This window comes from Apium graveolens, chromosome 1, assembly GCF_009905375.1.
Source record: "Apium graveolens cultivar Ventura chromosome 1, ASM990537v1, whole genome shotgun sequence".
Classification (NCBI taxonomy): Eukaryota; Viridiplantae; Streptophyta; class Magnoliopsida; order Apiales; family Apiaceae; genus Apium; species Apium graveolens.
The window spans coordinates 2,035,467-2,058,712 of NC_133647.1; positions in this window are offsets into that span (position 1 = coordinate 2,035,467).

Genomic DNA, 23,246 nt, shown 5'->3' on the forward strand with positions numbered 1-23,246 from the left:
CACACGAATGCTTGAACTCAAGGATTGGATGTGTAGTAGCACAAAATCGTTTCTTCTCGCTCTCTCCATCTTATCCTTTGGTGGCTATGGTTTTAGTAAAAGTCTTACTTCATCCAAAAATCAGCCACACAAGAGATATTATATAGAGAATAGAAAAACGAATTATAACTCTTAACTAATTAGGAGTTATTATTAATTCGAAAATCCTATTTGTATTATAATTAAGTCTCACTTAATTATTTAACAAATAAATTTCATAATTAATATTAGTAAATTCGAATATCAATATTTATCTAATTAATTAAGTCATACTTAATTAATATTATAAATAATTCGAATTACTTTAATTTAATTTAAATCCAATTTAAATTAAATAATCCTTCAAGCATTCTTTGTGTGTGACCCTATAGGTTATTATTACGTTGGCAACGAATTTTAAATCTAATTTAAAATCGTAAACAATGAGCGGCATCTAGTAATACATCATTGCTACCCAAGTAATAATAATTGAATCGGTGATCGATTAAACCTTTTGTGAATAATGTACAATATAATATAATCCCTTTAACTAAATATTATAGATTAAACTAGAGGCATGTAATGTGTCATCCTCATCATAGTTTAATCCAAGTTTCCTTGATCAATGAGTAGACTATCATATCAAATCAACATTTGAGCGTGGCCACGCATTTTATAGTCTAGCTCACACAAGAGGCCAATAATATCACTCCTAAAATAGGAGGGTTAAATACCATCTAGATCATTCATATTTCTCATACGATTCATAATATACCCAATGTCCACTTTTATCATTACCCGGTCAAGGATAACTTTTAATGAAATCAATGTATATTAATTCTCGTATAGAAATATAATGACTTCAGGTTTAAGGACCATTACATCATTATCACTGTGAGAATTACTTATGACACAACAGACATGTAGAATCTCACATTGGGTCTGTCCAGCACCATGTACATATACATCTGTCTATGTTTTTGACTTTAGTATCACTATACCTATGATCAATGAGATGTGATCATCAGTCAACAAATACACCAGTCTTAATGCATTATTATTGTCCCTTAATAATAATACCCGACTAGGGACCTTTAGGAATATTGATATTATTCTCATAATCTCATTTCTAAGTCACGTACTTAGAGATATAGAATTGCATATCATATTCCAAAGATATTTATTAATCTAACATCTATATCGCAGTAAATTAAGAATTAATAAATTATAAATAGAATAATCTATAGAACATAAACATTAATAATCCTAATGTCTTAAACTAAAATATCATATTGTTGTCTCTAGGGCACAAACACTAACAACATCATCACGAAGTGTCTGAATTGATGACATGCCAGTTAGTCAAATTCCACCTATACCTGAAACACAACAAGCAATAGGCGGAGAAAAGATAGAAAAGAAAAATATATGTACAAAAGAAAACAAAACAAAAAAAAAAGAAAATTTCAATCCCCGGCGGCGCGGCGCCAAAAATTGGTGTGACTCAACTTAAACTCTTTTTGTGTCGTTTGTAATGTAGAATAAATAGGATATCGATATACGCCGAGGATCAAGGGCTTACTTCTCTTCTATTTCGCTAATGGTATCAAGAATGAATTTGGTTTTGTTTTGTCTAACAACTAAATTAACTAGTAAATAAGAAAAAGTTTTGTTGTAGAGAATTAAATAAACATGTTGGAAGGCACGTAGATCCATCCTAAACCCATGACACAAATCTAAAACCCGTCTGATATGTTATGAAAGATACCTATAGAGAACCTGCCATGACCATATAGAAACAAACTTTGCTATTCGTTTAACCCCATGACCACATAGAAAGATTAAAACGAATTACACACTTATACAATTAATCTCATGACCACATAGAAAGATTAATTGACATTACAAAGATAGCAATCACAAACATATTTGGATGACCACATACCATAGTTAATTCATGCATCTCTATAAGCATTAACGTATATATAGGCACAATCAGGAACACATCTCAGAAAATCAAAATAAACGAATAAAAATAAAACTAGCCAACCATGATCATAATAAAACTTACAAGGTTCATGAGAAGATTAGAATAAAATAAAAAGTGTAGAGTTAAAAGAATTATCCCTATGTTGTTAATATCAAATCTCCAAGCATAAAGTCTTTCTGCTTCTCCTCTTAGTTTCTTCTCTTTGTGGCTATGAATATCTCTCTCTATAATATATAAACCCTAATATATATCTAAAGTATTTTTAATGTTTCTAGGAATAAAATAAAAGTTTCCCAAACCGAAAAGGACTCCAAGGTCAAAATTCGCATTTGACTTTCTCTACTGTTCTTGGGGTGATCCAACTGGATTTTGAAATATGAACCATTCTCGAATTAAAGAGAATCTCGTTGTCTTCGCGTGGGCTGTTGAATATAGAACTCAAGATACGGCCCAAACAATGAGTTTCGCTCAAACAATCCAACAAATCCGAATTTTCTTCTAGTTTAGCTCCAATTATTTCCAATTTAGAATCTTTACTTCCTACAATAAAACATTACAAAATAATTAATAACGATCCAATTAAATGCAAAATATAATTAATATGATAGAAAGCTTAGCTTATATATTTCCAATGTCTGGACGCCTGCACAATATCTTTTCGGTACCAAGAAAGCTTCAGTGAAATGGCAAGCAATCCTCATGTTTTGGTCATTGCAAATCCGTTGCAAGGACACTTGAATCCCGTGTTACAGCTCGCCAAACGCCTAGCTTCCAAAGGCCTTATGGTTACTCTAGTGGCAACTAGCACCATAAGCAAGTCCCTCATTACTGATAATGGACTCGTGAAAATCGTGTCGATTTCTGATGGCTCGGAAGATTTCTGAAAATGGAACAGTTACATTCCTCCGATCTCCTCCTCAGCGCAATCTACTACATTTCTAATGACCCTTTCATTGACAGATCATAGTGGCATGACCATCTCCAGGTAAAGAAAGAATCATATGATCTTTAGTCCCCTTTGTAATGCATGACCCTTAGCTTACTTGGGAGATGGAGGAGATCCATGCCAAGATATTCATCGGTTTTCATCGCTTCTCCTCCCAACTCCAACGTAAATTTCTTCATCTCTTGTTGCATAGATTAGTTGCATAGTTTTACAGTACATGCCACCGCTTGAGCCCAAAATTTAAGCCTTGCTTTAACATCTTCCGGATGATCACCTAGAAATAAGAATGCAGATTGGTTAGATTCTTGAAATATATGTAGATAAATGACACGAGTAAAGAGCGTGATGAGATAGTCGAGTGGTAAGGACTTATCATCTGTCGTCTCAGGTCATGAGTTTAATTCTCGCTCACCCTAAATTTATAAACTCAAGTAAAACTAGTAAAATTTGACAAGAAAGAACATATGTAAGACTCACCAGGACTAGAGATCTTCCAGTTGGCAATAGCTCCGGAAGGCGGAGAAGGAGAAGGAGACTCAGACAATGACACCGAATACGAAGAATTATCAGGGGACCTATGATGATGATGTTGATCATCAAGAAACTTCTGACTCAAGGAATAACAAAGCTCAAGAGCTGGTAAAGTATTACAAAGCTCAGGAATTTCATCATAACTAAAACCAAAACCCAAATCCAAACACCCTTTTAGCTCCTCAAGATCTTCATCACTTAAGCTTTTAGTTCTTCCCAGCTCATCCTCATCATTTCTTTCAAGAAGTACTGGTTTTTTCTTCTTTAAAACTCTGGTTTTACCCAAACAATCATCATTGTTCAAAGATAAGTCTGTGGGTATTGATAATTTGCAGAAACAAAATCAACTGCTTGAGATGAACTAAAATCTGTGTAAGAATCAGATGCTAAGCCCAAGCTTCCCATGGTTCAATTCTTTTTTTTGTTTTGTTTATGTGTTTTGTGACAGAAAGAAAGTAAGTGTTACTCCCTCCGATTCTTTACGTACACTTTAAGCTACTATAACCAACTAATTGTTATCGTTTCTGGAAAAGTGTCGGGCACGTATTTTAAGATAAATAGAAAATATAGCTCTATAACTTTTTTTAAAAATTTTCTTTTTCTGAATAAAAATAGAATGATTAAACTTTTATTCAGAAAAATAAATTTTTTAAATAAAGTTAAAGAACTATACTTTCTCTTCGTCTTAAAATATGTGCCGGACACTCTCTCAGAAACGATAACAATTGAGAGTTTTTTGTATAAAAGTTTAAACATTATATTTTTATTTAAAAGAAAAAACTATTTAAAATTATTTAGCGAACCATGTTTTACGGGAGTTTTAAAATACGTGTCGATCCCCCGTCCCCCAATGTAAACAACCCACCGGGACGGAGGGAGTACATTTTAAAGGATACCCAAGTGGTGCATGTGGGTTTTTTTTTGGATGTACATGAAGGAGATATGTGAATCCCCAATATATTATAATAGTTTTCGATTCCTAATATACGATTATTGCAGTTATTTATCGTAATCTTAATTGTGAATATTATTAAAGTTATTTTGAGTGAAGATTGAAATTTCAATGCTATCCGCTTATTATATTTTTATTTTGTAAAAAAATTATTTTAATCTTAGAAAGATAATTATAAAATATGATTAATAATCGTTACAGAAATATATTCAAAATCGTATTTTGTGAGATATCATAATAATATAGTTTGCATGAATACGGAAGGAAACGTCAATTTTTACATATTTTGTAAAATTTTATTCAACAAAATGTGATTAACCAAAATCACGAAAAAATGATCAATAACCAAAATTAAAAAGAAATGATCAACAACAGTTGTGTGTCGAAGTATCGTAATAATATATTTTGCATGAATACGGAAGGTTATGTCACTTTTTACAAATTTTTTAAAAATTTATCCAATAAATATGATTAAGCAAAATTACAAAAAAAATTGATTAACAACAATCGTATGTCGTAAAGACGAGTATAGGTATATAATAAGGGGTGACAGCTGGAATGAGAATGATGATGATTGTGAAAGTGATGTGGAGTGGGAAGAGAGTAACATGGTGGTTGTGTGGACAACACGTACAACACGTATAAATTGGGACGGATGAAGTAATTGGTTAGTGTAGGGTCCTCTGGTTCACATAATTGTGGTTATTGGATCCACATTCAGGGCTTCAACTAGGTCCACCCATGTTTCAATGCACTGCTGGATTTGTCTTCTTCTTTTTATTTCTTTTAAATAAATATTTACCTATTTTTTTCTCAGGCTTTATTTGTGGAATGGCTTTATTTAGTTATTTGTCTTTTGCCTTGGTGTTTTAAATATTCACATAAATCAGGAGTCTTTAATTTCTGTCTCATTATATTTTTATGGTTCACATAATCATAATTTGGTCTAAGCTAAACATTAGTTTGATAATTTTTGTGTGTTTATAATTGGCCAGGAAATAACTAATAAAAATAGAAAAATATGTTTAAACTTGACAAAAATGTAGATATAATCAAAAGTACATATCATTTACTTTTTATATATACTACATTTTTTGGCTTTCTAAAACTATCAAATTTTTTTAATCAAGTACTAAAATTCACCAATATAATTATAATAACTACAAACTCGAAAGAATGTGTCTTACATAAAATATTTTCTTTGTCTAATAGATAACTTATAGTCTTAAAATTAAAATTGAGTATTTGGACGAGGAATATTTAGGTTGTGCAATCGTGCTCAAAATATATTATTTAATAATGTCCGATTGTGTTCGGAATATTTTAACGTCTACTTCATATATTTCAGTTTATTTTATTTTTTATAGAAAATAAAAATCTGGCTAAATTATTTGAACTTATAATAACAATTTTAGTAACCACCACAATAATTAGCGGGTTAAAAACTTAGAAATGGAAAATGGTAGATATGTCAAAAAAATTCTCAAATATTTTTCATAAATAATGATGATAGATGTTTGGTTTCTTGTGATTAAAATAAGTCATCTGTCATGTCCTGGAAAATTTGCGAACAATATTTAGAAAAAATATTAATGCTCTATAAAAAATGTGGGAAACAAATGTGAGTAGGGTAACAGCTGGACACTGCTATTCAACTCTTATTCAATGAGAGTAAAATGAGGCCCTATTGTGCAGTATATTATATTATATTTAATAATTTAATAATTTTCGTAAACAAAGTTGAGCAATTAATCATTTGCAGAGTTTCAGGAGGTAGTTAGTATTAGAAAATTTTATTTTGTTTAACTAGTTTATTTATTTAATTAAATTAAATTAAATTTATTTCTTATGTTAAGATAAAAAAATATTATTTATTAAAAAATATTTATTTATCGAGATTCTATTACATAGACATCCTGAATATTATCGAAAAAAAGTGGGATGCGTAAACATATTTAAGTGAAATTGTTTTATGGAATATTAGCTTGTGGGTGACGGTATCTTCTCAAACAACTCGCCGTATTTATTTTATAGTGCAATTATATCTATGAAATCATTGAGACGTTACTTTAAAATACAAAAAATCAGATCAAGTGTCAAATCCAAATAATATTTAATTAACTAATTTACGCTTGCCGATGCTAATGAATCTGTCCGAATCTACACCCTGTTGTATTAAGTCCCTGGAGATTGTCATTAGAATTATCCACCATTAATATTAGTTGCGAGCCTTGCAAACAATCAATTTCCAGCACTATATTGGCTTGTCCAACTAAGAGCCTCACGGACGCCTAAAGCTTGTACAAATTCAGGAATTACTAGACCAGAAGAGCATTTGGAGATCGCTTCGATGAGTCTACCATATAGCGGGCAATCGGGTCGTGTCGTGTACTTTCGTGTCGTGTAATTTCGTGTTTCGTGTACGTAAACATGAAACCCATATCCGACCCGAAATAATTTCGTGTACCCATATATGAAACTCATATCCGATTCAAATCGTGTCGTGTACTTTCCGTGTACTTTTCGTGTATATTAAATTAAAAATTAATATAATATATATACATATAATATATAAAAAAACTCTATTTTAATGTATAACTTAATGAAATATGGAGAGTGTATATATAAATATATATATATATATATATATATATATTTTTATATAGTATTCTATAAAAATTTGTAAATATTTATATTATATACATAAATATATGCTTGTGTTATATATATTAATTTATAAATATATTTATCTCGTGTAATTTCGTGTACTTTCGTGTACCTAAATTGAAACTCATATCCGACACTAAATCTATCGTGTACATTCGTGTTTCTACTCACTTGTTGTGTATATGTTGTGTACTTGATGATTTCTTTAACAAAATACCTTGGTAGATTTTATTTAGTGAAAAATGTAGCACTCGACGGATAAGGATTATAGTCCCGATGGATGACTCAATATAGTCCCGACGGATGATGATTTATTATCCATCGAGTGAGTAGCTTATGTAACAATAAGTCTGTAGCACATTTCTGCATACACATTGTTTAGATTCTGTAATTAGTACTTAAGTCATGTTGACTTTAACTAGATATGCAGAATAGGTTAACTAATTGTACATAAATGATTTCTTGTAATCCTACATAAATGAAATGAAGTCAAGTAACAGATTGCTACCCGACAGATAAACAACAATGCCATTCGACGGATGATCAACAAGACATCGGAAAAAAAAGGGTGTACCAAATTGTCCGCTCTAGTCTACCACAATGATCACAAATAACAAAAACGTACATGTAGCGTCTAGGGTCTCCAAAGAGAGCTGCATCGATAAACCTTAGGGGTATTATTTTTTATGACCGTCTTATGGTGTCATACAATCCAAGAAAAAACTATCATAATTCTTATCTTAAACAGATCTCCATTGGTTAAGAATCGATGACATCGAGTTTACTAACTCTGAAAGATCACTACAGTTTTACTTACATATAGAATCATCACGGGTTTTTTCAAAGTAACTATCATGGTCTTGAACTATTTTTGGGTTTTTTGTTAAAAGCTAGATATTGAAAAGTAAGCAAGAACAAGAAGTTATTGCAGAAAGATAAAAGCTAAACAAAACATTTAATTCATTTGATTTGATAAGGTACACTGAAGAATAAGGTACTATATATATGCATTAACACTCCTCTGGTGACTAAATTATTGGGCCGAACCAAACTAATAACCCAATTCTAAAATTGACTCTGACATAATATTAGGTCCATCATTTTCACATAGCTCCAATCGTTATAGTAACCAGCATAGTGTGACATGAATATAAATCTCCTTGTGTTTACGTTGATCAAACAAGGACTGTAACCAGCCTGCACACGTAGTAGTCTCACCTTGTGTTACACCAAGGGACGAATTGCGAACAAGTTGGTGACAATAATTTGCAAACGAACAGTATACCAAAGCATGTATTGTTGTTTCAGATTCCTCGTTTACATATTGGACATAAAGTATCAACATTGACAACCGTCTTGTCGGAGGAGGTCTTTTGTGGGTAAACAGACTATTACACCGTCTTCGATGAAATCTTTAATTGCCACAACTTTTGACAGAAACCACAATTATCAGCAGAACTGTAGTTACTTTTAGCATTTTGAAGGCACGCACTTTTAACACTATAATTCCCCATTTTATCATGTCGCCAATACCAAGTATCACTCTCGTTATCGCCCAGGTAAATAGAAAGGATAAGATTGTTAATCTACTTGTTTATGATGATAAGATATTTCAGCAACAGAATGAAGAAAACAGATTGAAAGCATCCGAAATCATAGCATTGTTTATCAGACCTTCCAGCAATGCAGTTTGTTCAGATATTTCAAGAGTTTATCTCGCAGGTTTAGGTTATTAGGGTTGTGTGTAAATCATGTTTGACTGGATAAATATCTTTTAATCTTATCTCAACAAATCCTATCCTATAAACCAAATTTGAATCTTTCAAGGCTTATCTTTTACTTGGTTTATCTTTTTCAAACAACTAACAGATTAGTTTCTCAAGTTTCATTCAAATATTTTCAAACATCTTATTCATCTTATCCTTTGTTTGAAAATAAAGTCTGTTAGTACTTTTCCTATAAATACAACTCACGATTTCAGATTTGCCTCTAATGCTTTCACGCCAATCTTTTATCATCTGAAAACACCTTCTTGTTCATTATTATCCAAGATATAAATCCAGTCGAACAAAATATAGTTTAAGTTGTAATCAATTTGTTTATACTTGTACTCGTATATTCATATCAATTTTGTGCCGGGTTGTGGCAAGCTTGATTTCAAAGTATAGCAAGGTAGTTAGAAAGCTAAGAAATAGCAGTGGGCTAGGTAGCAAGGTAGCTTGGGAAAGAGTTTCTTTCAAGTGTTACTTTTTGTAATCAAGGAAAGACTGTAAATTCTTTATTAAAGTTGATATAATACATTCTCTATGCTAGTTGACATAGGGACTTGGATGTAGGCCATAGACTAAGTGTAGGGGCCGAACCAAGTAAAAATTTCTGGTGTTTTTACATATTAAGTTTTTCAGCATACTGCATTCATATCTCTAATATTTGTATTCTGCAGTTAACTGAGACTGTCTCATACCTTGTCTCACTTGTAAAGGGACCGTGTCATTTGCATAAGAGACTGTCTCGTTAGCTTAGACAGTTAGATTTTTTATACTATCTATCGAGCCCTTTGAATTTCAAAGATCTGTGTCTATTTCGTCGTAAAATGTCCTTAATAAGATCCACGTCCCAAGCTTTTTCCTCTGCCTGCAACAGAGAGGCCACCTTTTGATTCACCAACGTTTCATTAAAAGTGTGAACATATGGATCCTCCACTAGGGGGAAGCCAATATGGTATAAGTTGAGGTTGTCAACCCTAAAAGAGATACCCTGGGATATTAAACTTTGAGCTTCTAACACACTACACCAAATATAACCTGGATCTGCACCAAGTTTAGCGGTCAAAAAAGATCTGGTAGGGTAATATCTTGTCTTGAAAATTCTGGTTACTAGTTTATTAGGTTAGGAAACCAACCTCCAAGCTTGGCTTCACAAAAGAGCTATATCAAAATTTTGGAGACATCGAAAACCCATGCCACCTTTCGTTTTTTCCAAGCACATCCAGTGTATTCTTTTGTCCTTAAAACTATCAGACCTCCACCAGAATTTGGACATTATCATTTCTAAGTCTTTGCACACCTCAATAGGAAGTAAGAACACACTCTCGTTGAATAACTAGGCAAGGTTTGAGCAACCGATTTTATTAAAATTTCCTTAAGACAGGTTCTTCTTCCTAACCTTGGATTCGCTTGTGCAACTTTTCTTTTATGGACTCAAAGACAGCCGGTTTCTTACCATAAATCATGTTCGGTCATACCCACATAAGAACTCTTCTCATTAGCCTCTCTGATTTGCAACATTTGAAATATTTTTCCGATTTCTTGATAGTAAGGACCATTTTTCTGAATTATGATGTTGTAGACCATTTATTTCCAATTGTGAAACTAAGTACCAGTTTTTTCTCCAAGATCATGATCTATGAAATAATGATCTTAATAGAATTTTCCTACAGTAAAGTATATTCTTTTTATTTTCTCTTTCCGTCCAATCCAAATTATCATACAAATCATGCTCAAATAAATGGAAATGCAGAAAAATTATTAAAGAATTTAACGATCTTTTAAACCTTAAAAGTTACGCAAATATGTTCATCCACTCCTATGGTTCAAAACCGTTACTTGTTGTAGTAGGACTGTCAAAAAAATTCGAAAAATTCGCACTCATATTGGAGAAAAAACGGATATTATCCGTATTTTGAAATAAAACGGATATTATTCGTATTCGAATACGTGATATTCAAATTCGAAATTAAATACATATATAATATTTAAATTATATAATGTATAATTAGAAATTTATGTTATTAACTTGTAGTGTATGTATATGAGTTAAATAATACATTTATTACAAATTTTATATAATTGTACAAATACTTTACACATATAAAAATATCATTTGACCATTATTCGTAAAAAAAAATTGTTCTAAAATCATTGTCAATACGGTAGGAGCATCAAAAAATCCGACATATGTCCGAATATCCGCATTCGTATCCGAAAAAAATGAATATTATCCATCCGAATCGAATATTCTCCGTTTTTGAATCTGACAATTGCGAATACGGATACAGATATAGGCATATCCGTAAACCTATATACTTATCCGAATTATCCGTTTCAGCCCTATCTTGTTGCGAATACGTAATTTTTAACTCTTGAACCGCTCAATTTATACCAAATTTTTTTCCTGTAAAACTGTTTTTTTCAGCCCAAGATAAAACATATGTTTTCGATATTTTATGAGCAAAAAAAATATTTCTAAGAATTAATAGAACTGACAAACTTATCTGACAAATCTGAAAGTAGTCTATGTTCTTAGGATACATCGACCACTTTGAGGGAATTAATTTCATGATTAAAGCTACTACTATTGTTGACCTCATTTTCAAACAAGACGTATGTAAGGTGCCACGCTTTTGAAACTCGGTGACAGTCACTCAATACAGGGAAATTAATAATAGAAAATAGAAGCTACTTTCATCAAATTTCAGCGTAAACCTTAGAAATAGTGAGGGGAAAAATGAACATGCAATCTTAAACTACACAATAAAGGTTAAAACTATTTGGCATCTGCAGTAAGTCGCATTACTACCTGAAGACCAGCACCGGCTAGAAATGCAAGTCTAACTTCTTTTACTATAATAACATCCCAATAGCTAACAGCATTTTTTCTTAACCGTTCCTCCTCCAATGTAGAAGCAAGTTGGTCAATCTCCTCTTCCAGTCGAAAGGGATCATAAATTTTAGAAAGCACAACAATTGCTTCAGCTTTGCTTTTCTGAATGTTTGCACACATGTCATGTTAGATTTGAGAGTTGTCAACAATAGAAAGAACTTTAGCACGAAAGTAGAGTACTAATACTATACCTTCATGTAAAGCCAGCGTGGGGATTCTGGTAAGAATAACATGAGTACAAACTGCATAACTGCTGGAACAGCAGATACTCCAAGCATCCACCGCCATGTACCAGGAACCTGACCGGCCACAATATAAGAAACAAATAATCAGTTGATGGCTTTATGGCGGGAAATTGTTAAAAAAGGAATATGAACAGATCACTGTTTATGGAGTCTGAAAGAGAGTATAATACTATAATCAGTCAATATTACCTCTTAAACAACATACTAAATATCTGTCCATGAGCAAGAAAATGAATTTTCAGGTTTAAAACAACTTTAAGTCATGAGAGTTATCAAAACAGACTTCTTATCAGGAAAAGTAAATATATTTTCAGCTACAGGGAAATTTACAAAAGGCAATTACTTTTCCGAAAGCATCTCTTACAGGATTGCTGAACGTCTCATCACGTCAAACAAGAATTACGATATGAAAATGAAACACCAAAAAAGAAAAATTCAAGACTAAGGCTTTCACGGGTCAACAACTAAACATAGAATCTTCAGCTGTATACAGATTGTAGAACATATTTACTATGAATTTAAGTAGCACCATTAGTTGAATGTAGAGGGCCGAAGCCAAGAACTCGGTCAACAACTAAACATAGAATCTTCAGCTGTATACAGCTTGTAGAACATATTTACTATGAATTTAAGTAGCACCATTAGTTGAATGTACAGGGCCGAAGCCAAGAACTTTGGTAGGATAGGAAAAATTCCTGGCTCTAAATCTATGTACAAAATAAATCTCTAATTATATGAACCGACATGTACAAAAAATTAAAAACAAAAAGAAAATAAATAATAACAACAAAAGAACATATGTGCAAAAATGTTAAAAATATAACAAAAGGAAAACTGTGGAATCCATAGGTGTGATAAATTTGGGTGTGATAAATTTGGGTATTAACAGGAATTGAACCAAGGGCCGATACTACAAAAAGACTTTTATGAATACCTAATATATTGCAGCTAGCTTAAACTTCTAGTAACAGAGGTACATTATACTTGGCCAAAAAAACAGTAGTACATCAACAATGATACCAACTAGAAGTCGAGAGACTGCAGCACTTGTTGGGTTCTTACCGTGTCCTCTTCTCTAGTGATTAGTTGTATACATTATAATTATATAGTACCTTTCCTAGTATGTATCATGTAAGTTACAAGCCAAAGTTTACGAGCCAAAGTATCAACTGAAACATCTAAAATTATTCCATGACTTCTATTAATGTGCAGAAGTGAATTAGAACTATATTATATGGATGGAGAAGATGTCTGATTTCAACCAATTTCATTTAGTTTTCTCATTTAAAACTATAAGAAAAGATAGGCCAACATGTATAAATTTTTGTGTTTGAAATCAACAAGTATCTCTGTGTTGTTAAAACCTGGCTATCCTGAGCTCGATTTGTATTTACTATTTAGTCTTAAGTGCGTTACAATCAATGAACTCCTTCCAGAGAGCAAAGTATCATCTTTTGATTACTAAACTTCTTCAAAAAAGGAGCTGTATACGAGTGTACCATTATTTCATCACCCAACATTGGTGAAGGAAACAAATAAGGAAAAAGGGAACAGAAAAAACGTGAAGTCTAGTATATAGTGTTAACAGATGCCATTAGCTGTCCATATCAGTCAATAGCTGTCCATATCACTGTTGTATATATGGTATATCTAAGTATATCCTAAGGCTGATCTTGTGGCTGTAACTAGGGAGTTTATTTTGGCTGTAATCATGGGATACACGTAGCTGTTAGAATCTGTATATGACTGTGTTGTACCTATAAATACAGCAGCTCGGCTGGATCAAATACAGAAGAGATTTCTGCATTCTTCATCTCTTTAGTATGATATTTTCATGGTATCAGAGCCTGATCCATATACTGTATAAGCTTTTAGGCAGTTCTGTCTGCATCGTCCATTCCTTAGGCCTTGCGAGGTATTTTCAGTCTTAAATTTTCTTTTTCGTAGCACCTCTAAAATGGAGCCACAACACCATAGATTGGCTATAAAGTTGGATGGGAAAAACTACTTCCTGTGGGCCTCCTATTTCAAAAACTTTTTGGAGGGTCAAGATTTGTGGTCATATGTTGATGGCACCACTACAAAACCCACTGAAAAGGAACCTAGTGCCAAATGGGTGATTAAAAATGCCAAGATTAAAACTTGGTTCATGGAATCTGTGGACAATTCCATCGCTGTTAATCTCAGCACTTTCAGTACTGCACATGCGATGTGGGAGTATCTTAAGCGCATCTACAAACAAAGCAACGAGGCAAGGATGTATCAGCTTGAACAAGAGATAAGTAATTTAACCCAAGATTCTTCCAGTATTCAAGAATTTTATTCTGCCATGATGTTACTTTGGAATGAAATGGATATGATTGATGATACCATTCCAGAGTCTGCTCTAGACACTGTTTTAAAGCTCAAACAAAAATATCGTGCTCGACAATTTCTGATGAAACTACGACCAGAATTTGAACCTGTTCGTGCTGCAATTCTCAATCGTGGAGGAAAGTCAGATCTTGATACAATTCTTCCAGATCTCCTGGCCGAGGAAACACGATTGATGTCTCTTTCATCACACAAATTGGTCCAAGATACAGCTTTGGTTGCTGCTGCCCAGAAGTCAAAATATCGCAATATGAGCACAACAGAATGTTTTATTTGCCATGAAAAAGGCCATATTGCTAGTCATTGTTCGAAAAGAAAAGGATCAACGGCAAATGCTGCATCATCTCTATTTTGTCGATATTGCAAGACAGAAGGGCATCTGATCGAGAATTGTAAGATAAGACCTCCCAAGAATAGAAATCACAAGGCGTATATGGCTTCTTCAACCTCAACGGTTGAACCTACTGAAACGAATTCACAAATTTCTGGTCAAGCCCCTCATTCTACCTCTCCTTCTCCCGAACTCATTCAACAAGTCATTCAAGCTCTTCAAGCTTCTGATTTTGGTAAGACAAATACACATAACTCTTGGATTATAGACTCCGGTGCTTCCCATCACATGACGGGAAATTCAGATGTTTTTCTAACTAGTGTACCTTATGATAAACAGAAAAATATCATTTTTGCTAATGGGGACAGTCTTCCTGTTAACCGAGTCGGATCTTTAAAACTTGATCTTCCAAACTCTGGTTCTCTAACACTATCGAATGTTTTATATGTACCAAAATTATCTGCCAATCTTATTTCAGTAAGTCAGTTGGTACAACAAAATTGCATCGTCTCATTTTCTGCTTCTGGTTGTTTAATACAGGACTTGCGAACCGGGAATGTGATTGGGAACGGCAATAGGAACGGGGATCTCTTTGTTTTGGACTTTGGTGACACATCTTCCACTCAATCTACTTGCTTTCTTGCACCCTCCTCTTCTGAAATAAGTACCTCAAATAAATTGTGGCGACTTTGGCATAACCGTCTTGGCCATCCTCATGCTTTAAATTTGAATTCTTTGTTTTCTTCTGGTGCCTTAGTAGACAAACTTGATATGTCATCAGAAATTGATAAAACTTGTGAGGAATGTGCTCTTTCCAAAGCACATACTTTACCGTTTGTTAAGAGTAATAATCATGCTGTTAGTTCGTTTGATATTATCCATTCTGATGTTTGGGGACCTTCCCGTGTTGGTTCGTTAAGTGGAAAATATTATTATGTTGTGTTCATTGATGACTGGTCACGTTATTCTTGGGTGTATTTTCTACGTCAGAAATCTGAAGTATTACAAGTGTATAAGTATTTTCAAGCAATGGTGCAAACTCAATTTAATAAGAAAATTAAGATTCTACACACAGATTCAGGGGGAGAATATATATCCAAAGAATTTAACCATTTTCTAGCTGAAGAGGGAATCATTCATCAAACAAGTTGTCCTCATCAACCCCAACAAAATGGTGTTGCTGAGCGAAAACACAGACATTTAATGGAGACAGCACGTGCTATTCGTATTCATGCAGGTTTATCAAAGGTATTTTGGGCAGAAAGTGTGGCAACATCAGGATATTTGATTAATAGGTTACCTACTCCAGTGATAGGTAACATATCTCCACTAGAGAAGTTGTTTAAATATGCCCCTGACTATAGAAAGCTTCGTATTTTTGGCAGTACTTGTTATGTGCTTCTTCCTAGATCCGAGTACTCAAAAATAGATGCAAAATCTGCAAAATGTATCTTTCTTGGTTATTCGGAATCACAAAAAGGATATCGTTGTTATGATTGGGAAAACAAACGAATGAGAATATCTCGGAATGTGATATTTTTTGAAAGTAAACCATATTTTAAGTCTTCATTTTCTTCGTCTGAATCTGTTGATAATTCCATTCCTCTGTCTGTTTTTCCAAAAGATGCGCCAGAAATTATTACTTATCAACGAAGAGCAAAGCTTCCCCCTCATATGGCTCAACCATCACAAACTCGGGATCCAGGTAATATCGATTCTCTTAAACAACCAAATGTCCCTCCATCCCCACCATCACAAAACTTTGTTCCACGCCGATCATCGCGTATTTCTAAACAACCTGACCGGTTTTCATTTTTATCTACATTAGATCAATTTTCCATTCCCAGATCATATAAGCAGGCAGCAGAAAGTACAGAATGGAGTCATGCTATGCAGGAAGAGCTGGATGCCTTGATACAAAATAATACATGGGAGCTTGTTCCTAAACCTGAAAATCAGTCGGTTGTTGGATGCAAATGGGTTTATACAGTAAAGTTGCGGCCTGATGGTTCATTAGATCGATACAAGGCACGGTTGGTAGCACAAGGTTACAAGCAAAAATATGGCATTGATTACAGCGAAACTTTCGCTCCTGTTGCCAAAATGACTACCGTTCGTACCATGATAGCTGTTGGTGCAGTTCGAAATTGGGACATATATCAGATGGACGTTAAGAACGCTTTTCTTAACGGTGATCTCTCGGAAACAGTTTACATGCACCCTCCTGTTGGATATTCAACTTTTCCAAACATGGTTTGCAAATTACGGAAAGCGTTGTATGGATTGAAACAAGGTCCTCGGGCTTGGTTTTCTAAACTAAAAGCAGTGTTACAAAAGGCCGGATATTCTCAAAGTCACAATGACTACTCTCTTTTTATTTCAAACACATCACAAGGTACTGTTTTCGCACTCATATATGTTGATGATATTCTAATCACAGGTGACAATCAACAAGGTATACAACATCTTAAGCATATTCTTCAACAATCCTTTCAAATGAAGGATCTTGGCCTTGTATCATACTTTCTTGGATTAGAAATCTCACGACATTCTGATGGTTACTTTGTAAGTCAGCGTAAATACACTCAAGATCTTATCGAAATGGCAGGCCTCACTGATGACAAGGTTGTCGATACTCCTCTTGAGTTGAATGTTAAGTACAGCAAAAACGATGGCTCTCCTATTTCAGATCCAAGTCTTTACCGAAGCATCGTTGGAAGTTTGGTCTATCTAACTGTGACCCGTCCTGATATTGCTCATGCAGTCCAACTTGTCAGTCAGTTTGTTTCTGATCCTCGACGATTGCATTTAACCGCTGTTCATCGCATTATTCGATATCTTCGATCCACTCCAATGCATGGCTTATCATACTTGCATAAGAGTCCTTTACAGTTGCGAGCTTTCTCTGATGCTAACTATGCAGGCTGTCCAGACACGGCTCGATCGACTACTGGTTATTGTATATTTTTGGGTAGTTCCTTGATTTCTTGGAAATCAAAGAAGCAACCAACTGTATCAAAGTCATCAACCGAAGCTGAATATCGAGCCATGTCCTCAACGAGTAGTGAGGTTATTTGGCTTCAACGACTACTAAAGGACTTTGGTATCCACCTGAAATTTCCCACACTCTGTATTGTGATAATGAAAGCGCGGTTAAAATTGCAAGCAATCCTGTTTTTCATGAGCGAACCAAACATATTGAAGTCGATTGCCATTTTGTTCGAGAAAAATATGAACAAGGCTTGATTAGTCTTCCACATGTTTCATCTAAGGACCAACTTGCTGATTTCTTTACGAAGTCACAAACAAAAAGCCGACATAATCATTTTGTCAGCAAACTAATGGTCAGTCCACCATTAGTTTGAGGGGGAGTGTTAACAGATGCCATTAGCTGTCCATATCAGTCAATAGCTGTCCATATCACTGTTGTATATATGGTATATCTAAGTATATCCTAAGGCTGATCTTGTGGCTGTAATTAGGGAGTTTATTTTGGCTGTAATCATGGGATACACGTAGCTGTTAGAATCTGTATATGACTGTGTTGTACCTATAAATACAGCAGCTCGGCTGGATCAAATACAGAAGAGATTTCTGCATTCTTCATCTCTTTAGTTTGATATTTTCATATAGTTCAACAATAACAAAAGAAATCATTTAATTTTACTTAAGAAGCTTAAGGTTTGCACTGCAAGAGAAGTCTATTGACAGAAATGTGCTTTGTTTAAGCATCAATTAAGCAATCATAGGCCAAGAAAACAAGGAAAAATAGCAGACACAAGGATCTACAATATGCCTCTACAATATGCCTTAACACAATGACACTGGGCTATGTTATCAAGAAACTTTTAATTGAGAAACATTACTTTGTCCAAAGCGCATAGAAAAATTTATAACACTAAAGCATTCACTTTAAGATGTGTATACCACATAATCATGGCGCATTACAAATAGACAGGAAGTGTTACTCCACGTAGGAACTTAAAGTGCAAGGCCTGATTTAATCTTCAAGCTGCACACTAAAAACCTTTAAACCAAGAATATTGTGAAATAACAACTATATAATCCACAAAACTATAACATATAAAGATAGACATGACTCTACTGTAAATTGTCTAACCTGAAGTGAGTAATAATTGAGGTGGCAGTAAAACAAAAGACAGAGCCTCAATTCTCAACAACGTTTTACCTATGAATACAACCTGATAGAAGCATTTTACATACACAACCTATGATGATCTAGAGAAGTCCCAATATTTACGACCATGGTTGTCACGGCGCTCAGTCGAGGCGAGTCGATGGACCTCCGGCTAGTCGTGGACTAGTCGACTACAATTAAATATAATATAACATATTTATATATATATTATACGATTTAGGCTTCTAAATTCCAAGTTTATAACATCTACCAAAATATTGTATTTCATGTCCTTGTATTCCATATCCAATTAGGACTTGTAACAACTTTGTTATTTATTACTAACTTACAGTTAAAACTTGGTCTTACAAGTAAACACGTGATGAAATTCTTACACTTACAAGTAAACACATACATAATACATATATGTATAGTTTATAAGTTATATCATATATACATATACTATTATACATACGTGAAGAAGAAGAAATTAGGTTTGAAGAAGATTCGAAAAGTAGGAAAAGCTCAAAAGCGTATCTCTTTGGGCTGGGTCGCGCCGTTTCTTTCATTAGATTAGAAATTAGGGTTGAACTTTGAAGTATCTGTTAAAATGGATTCAGACCAGGTTTTGATCAGATTTGAATATTTAAAATGAACAAGTCGATGACCTAGAATGACTAGTCGACCCGACTAGTCACCCAGCCGACCAGTCAGTCGACTAATCGCTCGAAATATCCAATTTTCTCCAGTCGACAAGTTCAGTCAAATTCTCGGTCTCGACTGCTTGACTAATCGTCGACCATTTGAGCACCGTGACAACCATGCTTACGACAGGAAGACAGTTTATATATACATACATTTAATATCGATTAGCTCCTAAAAAACGGAATGCATGCATAATAAGTCTATATAATCTAAAATCTTTATTTTACCTCCTCAACTATCTCTGTCGGGCACTAAACATTCACACATAGGATGAATACTCGACACTTCAGTTTGGACGAAAATCACACCAAAAAAAATTGCCTATTCGGACACTTGGATGCATGTTGGGAAGCTACATTTAAGTCCAGATAAAAAGATCATAGTTATAGAAAACGAAATTACTTAAATTTCTAAAAGAACATACCTTTTATAGAATTAAGCACTTTCCACCAACAAAAGGGGGGGAGGCAAGATATACAATTAAAAAATGAAAAAGATCAACAAATATTCCTACAAAAATTCAAACAATTTCTTTTAGGCAAGACTGCCTCTGGTTTTTATCTTAGTGCTGAAATCGTCCCCTTGGTACCACTATGAAACTAATAATACATAAAGATACAATCTACATGTTCAGCCAAGTCATATGCTAATATGTTCACTCAGAGGCCGCTCCCTTGTCAGTTAATATTAAACCAAGAGAAGCGGCCTGCAAATAAAAATAGAAACTTCACAGAACGACCTAACTTAAGTAAAACAACATGAAAATAATCTGAAACATGACAATATTGTGATTATGTGCAGTTGAATGGTAAATCTGACCTCTGTAAAAGCAAGATTTACAAGGTAGGAGAGAAATTGTCCACCAGTTATCATAAGAACGTTAGTGCTGACAAGGCCACCTCTGATTTCAGATGGTGATGCTTCTGCTATATACATTGGTGCTGTCACAGACGCTGTACCAATACCCAGGCCAACCAAGAATCTTCCGAATATAAGAACATAAGGGTCAGGAGCAGCTGCCATTCCAAGGGATCCTATTATGAATATAACATCAGCAAGAATTGTGGCTCTTTTACGTCCATATGTATCATTTATCCACCCGCCAGCTGCAGCTCCGATAATTGCACCAACCAAAGCCATGCTGACAATAGTTTCCTAGAGAAATTAAAGACAAAAAAAACACTTTGAGAACATCGAAAAGTATGATAAATATATTTTAGAAAACAATTGGAAGACGGAAGACCCTAAAGATGACAAAGTCAACATTATTGCACAAGATAATATTCAAGAATGTCTTTGTAATTTTGGAACTATTTCTTTTTCAGCTTTATGGACCGATCTTAGACTGAAGGTTTGAAGAATTAACAATTTATTGACCGCTAAGAATCCACCTCCATGACGAATTACAAGAACAACACAATTCAATGTCAAATCTTCGATGTTAAAACTCAGATTCATCTAATTATTACTGAGAAAGAACAGTATATTCATTTGTGACAAACCACCTGCCAATGCATACTGCACATGTACAAATCATACTCACTTTTACATATTAAAAAAGACCTTAATACACAGGTTTTACGTTTAGATAATAATTGGATTTTTATCATACATCGAATCAACCGTATAAGTATGAGGCAAATGATTGGAGAAAAGATGAATTACACGTTTATTTTCTTTGGTATATAGCAGCACATTCACCAAGACATAAAAAAAATTACTACAACAGACAGCTCGTCTAATATTATTCAATTTTTGTGCGATCGCATTTGTAATAAATTTGTCAAATTATGTACCTGCAGGAAACTACTCTGATCAACTGCCTCGAACTCATCACGGATATAAAGGATAGCACCCGATATAACTCCTATGATGAAAAGTTTTACATCAATATACAACAGTTTGAAAGATTAGTAATGTGAATATCAGTTAGACAAACAAAAGACTGATAAAAGCAAATGAACATATGCAATTAACATGAAGCGCAAGTGAGTTGAACTAAAATGTGGGTCCTGGTCATAGATACACTTATAACAACTAAGCTTCAAAGGGGTAAGAGAAAGAGTAATGCATATGACATGAGTATTCTTACAATTGTTGATTAACTCCATTAGATTGCAGAAGACATCAATATACAAGCTACTTTACATACTGTATCTCCATTCTTATATCTGTACTTAATATTACAAGTTTTCTACATACTACTATATCATACTTCCAGAGAGAGAGAGTGAATTATAAAACTATAGAGACTAGATTGAAAAATTAAGAGAGAAAGAGACTGTGTCTTTATGAAGACTATTTATCTATATTCCCTGAAGTCTTGCCAGCTGGAGTTTGTTATAACTGATTTTGCTCAGTTGACTTGTCTGTGAGTCACCCCAGTTTGTCGGCTATCCGTGCTTCCTTGTCAGCTTGCTCTTGATCTGTATCATTCTTTAATACTTCAACACCCTCCCTCAAACTAGGCTGTGTATTACACATGCCTAGTTTGAACAACAAATTGTTAAACTGTCCTGATGGTATGATCTTTGTAAACACATCAGCCAGCTGTGAAGAAGTGGGCAAGTATGTAATCTGCAGCAATCCTTCCAAAACTTTATCTCTTGTGAAATGTACATCTATTTCTATATGTTTTGTTCTTTCGTGATGCACAGGGTTCTTTGCAATATGAATTGCGCTTTGATTATCACAGTGTAGTGTCACAGGCTTAAGATCTTTTACTCCTAATTCTTCCAGCAATCTCACTACCCAAGTTCCCTCTGAAGCTGCAGCTGCCATTGACCTGTATTCTGCTTCTGATGAACTTCTCGATACAATTCCTTGCTTCTTAGATTTCCAGCTGATAGGTGACCTTCCCAATAACAACACATAACCTGAAATAGACCTCCTTGAGTCTAAACATGCTCCCCAATCTGAATCTGAGAAGGCTTGCAGAGTGAGTTGTTCATTTGCTTTTAACAGAATTCCCTGTCCTGCAGTTGATGCTATGTAGTCCATCACATGCATTAATGCTTCATAATGAGGTATTCTGGGATTTTGCATAAATTGGCTCAAGTGCTGCACCGTATAGGATAAGTCTGGCCTTGTATGTGTGAGAAAATTAAGTTTTCCCACTAAACACCTATAGTGAGAAGGATCTGCATATGCTTCCCCTTCCTCTGCCTGTAATTTGAGATTGATTGGCAATGGGGTAACTGATTTTCCTTTCAAGACACCTGCTGTATCAAGCAACTCCTTTGTAAACTTCTTCTGTGTGAGCGTAATTCCATCTTCATGGTATCCAATCTCAATACCAAGAAAAAAACTTAATTTTCCTAGATCTTTTATGCTGAACACATTATCCAAATGCTGTTTTAAATCCTTTATTTCCAGTAAATCATCACCAGTAAGTATAATATCATCCACATACACAACAATCACAGTACTCTTTCCTGCATTCTGCTTGATAAACAGTGAGTAATCATTTTTAGATTGATAAAAAGTTCTAGCAGTCAATTCCCCCACTAACTTGGCAAACCATTGTCTAGAAGCCTGCTTCAAACCATACAACGATTTGACAAATTTGCAAACTTTATGATCAGGATTATCAAGACCTTGTGGAACTACCATGTAAACTTCCTCATACAAATCACCATGGAGGAACGCATTATTAATATCAAGCTGATAAAGAAACCAACCTCTATGA